A 2,878-nucleotide genomic window follows, 5' to 3' on the forward strand; every position below is an offset into this window, starting at 1 on the left:
GGGCCAGTGAAGCAACGTCCTCCACAACTAGACTGAGGAACAAAACAACAGCAACTTGTCTGTTCCCCTTCCCCCAATTCCCCAGTGCTGTTCCCATCCCCCAATTCCCTCCCCCCAGCAAAAAAAAAGGGTTGTTCTGCACAAAACTGTGAACTCTGCTAAAACATGAGCCCCTCCTTAAATTTCTTTTTGTACTTTTCCACGAGTTGGTCATGAGATCGGGTTACAGTTCCCGTTTTGCCCCAATTGCATCAACATGGCCTTGGCCAAGCCATCTAACTTCTGTGGAACCTCTGCCCTCAAATGGGGGCATCCCTGTGACTCTGGCTAAAATGATGACCCGAGTTTGCCTCAGTGGAAGTGGGTGGACGTGATTAGTCCAGGCGCCATTTCAGGAAGGTCTGGGTCGGGATGGGATGGACTCCAGGGCACTAGGACAAAAGAATCAAGAACAGTTCTGCTCAGTGGGTTCTGATGTTGGTTCTGCGGTTTAGGAGCTAAGAAAACAAGTTTCTTAAGCACACTGAGCCCTCACGTCTGACTACGGAAATACAAACTATATGTAAGTCCAGAGCAGTGGGATGTTGGTTACCACTACGAAGCACCTCCAAGTATAAGGTTCTTCCTAAGGGCTTCAGGTGGTTTAGTGTCAGCTAGACACAAAACAAGCCAAAAAACCCTGATTGTCCGGGAGAAACCCTGAAAGCAGACCATGAATCCCTGCTTTCTATCTCTCTTCCTCTGACGTCCCTGCTCCCCATCAAGCAGCAGTACAAGGAGAAGGGGTCCTGAGGGGTGAAGCAGAGTATGGGAGGCGATGGCCTAGGCGGATGGCCTGGGGGTCAGAGGCCAGTCAAGGGCCCCTCCCCAACGCCCAGGCTCCTGAGGACTCGGCGTTGCTAGGACACGGACTCCGTCAGTGGGCTCATGTGTCTGAAACACGGGCTCGCTGCCTAATGGTGAGAGGACTGAGACAGGGTGGGGGAGCAGGCAGGAGATGGTGCGAGGACCCCAGGGGCTCCCGGGACTCAAACCCAAGGAAACACACTGGGCTTCCAAGTTCACGGCCCTGAAAAACCCGGGAGGCTGGCTTCTGGGTCCTCCAGCCGTGTAGGCAGCCCTTTTGTAGGTTGTGTCATATGAAAGAACTGCAGACAAGTCACGGTCAGACACTGAAACGCCCACAGGTGAGCCAGGGTGAGACAGGGCAGGCCCCCTCGCAGGCTTAGAGCCTGTGCCAATGAGACAAACAGCAAGAACCCACTAGAGAACCCAATTCCAGTTACCCCTTCAAATCCCATCACACGCCCCCACTCGGATCCTTGCTCAAAACCTCTCACTCCCACGACCGACATGCTGCACGCACAGTGCGAGACCGGGTGAGCGGGTGCTGATCTGCTCTCACCTGTCACTGAGATCTCTCCAGTCGGTTAGCACCGTGTGGGGGGCATCGACCAGGTGAACCACGCGGGCCCCGAGAGAACGAGGCCAGGCCTTGGGTGTGGAGAGCCTCAGGCACCCAGTGCAGGCGGCCGGCAGCCCTCCCTGGAGCCCTGCATAGGCACTGAGCCCCCCAAACTTCACAGCGCTGCTGCCCGAACCCCCTCGGCCCAGGCCCGCACCCACAGCAGCACAGCTGGGCATCTGGAAAGGCAGCGCAGGCGGGGCTGTGGCCGCCCGTCTTCCCTCTTCCTCGCATCGGGCTGCTCCCCTGACCACATCCCTGTGCTCTGATGGCCCAGGGGTCACGGGTCACCGCCATGCCTGCCCCGCCTCCAGACCCAGCCTTGAGGGCTTCTGCTTGTGGCCTGAAGCCTAAGGGGTAATTCACAGCTGGAAGTCACCGTTCCCTCCGTGGGGACAACTGCACCCCCACTCGCACGGCTCGTCCTGTTCTTTCACTCCGAGTCCTCCGAGCCCAGCCCTCCAGCCCTTATCTCGGGGCCCGTGCCAGCGCGCTGCAGCCCTTGCTTTCTCGGGGAACGCCCGCCCACAGGCCCCGTCTCAGGCCTGGCTGTTAGGCTGCGGCCTAAGCTGTCCTGCAGCAGGGACCTGGCACCTCCCACAGGAACGGGCTGCCAGTTCCAGCGCCGCCGTGCGACCGGGCAGCCCGGCTCCGGATGGCGCTCGGGCCGCCGGGCCCGTCAGCTGTGACTCGCGTCCTGTGCAGTCACAGCGCGTTGTGCTCGGTTAAGATAACTGGTCCAAAGCTCTAAACGGAGTGAAAAGGAGGGAAAAGGGGCGTGTGCTTGACGTCATGCCAGGTGAGGCTTCGCAACCCCAGAGGGTCACCTGACCTGCTCGGGCCCCGAGGTCCATCCCGGCAACTCAGAGGTGCGTGACCCAGCTTTCCACGCGGGACGAGCTCGGCCCCACGGCTGCCCCCGCGGCGGGACGACCGATGCCGTGGGCCGCGCGTCTCCGCGCCGTCCCGCCGGGGTCCGGCCGGCGGGCGCTCGCCGTTCGGATGGAACGACGTTTGCAACGTCCCGAGACTGACACTTTGACAGCTTGTCACAACGTTTCCTCCAAACGCAAAGGAAATCCAGGCTCAGGGAGCACAATTCAGGTGTAAACAAGCGTCGGCACCAGATCACCCCGCGCCTCCGACCCAGCTCCGCGATGGGGCCGCGGGGTCGCCTGTTCACTCGACACAAGCTGGACCCCTTTTCACCGAGCGGACCGAGGGTCCCCGCCGCCCGCGGCTCTCCTGCAGCGCGGGGACCCGGCCGCCGGCGCGGAGCCGCCCCGCCCCCCGCGGCCCCGGCTTCGTGCCGGCCCCGCACCCTCAAGGCGCTGCGCCCACGCCCGAGGCCGCCCGGGACCCCGTCACTGCAGCTCCGGCTCGCGGGTCGAGACGCGCGGCCGGGGCCTCCGC

At 61.9% G+C, this 2,878-nt stretch overlaps 1 protein-coding gene across 1 annotated transcript in view; it reads right to left on the reverse strand.

The window, feature by feature from the left end:
• The window catches only part of CLN8 (CLN8 transmembrane ER and ERGIC protein), a 27,399-nt gene extending 24,715 nt beyond the window's left edge, over positions 1-2,684 (reverse strand). The window contains exon 1 of the mRNA XM_019668769.1: positions 1,406-2,684. The gene's annotated coding sequence lies outside the window, so the exon portion shown is untranslated. The remainder of the gene's footprint in view (positions 1-1,405) is intronic.
• Positions 2,685-2,878: the final 194 nt, after the last annotated feature.

This window comes from Hipposideros armiger, unplaced genomic scaffold (assembly GCF_001890085.2).
Source record: "Hipposideros armiger isolate ML-2016 unplaced genomic scaffold, ASM189008v1 scaffold_538, whole genome shotgun sequence".
NCBI lineage: Eukaryota > Metazoa > Chordata > Mammalia > Chiroptera > Hipposideridae > Hipposideros > Hipposideros armiger.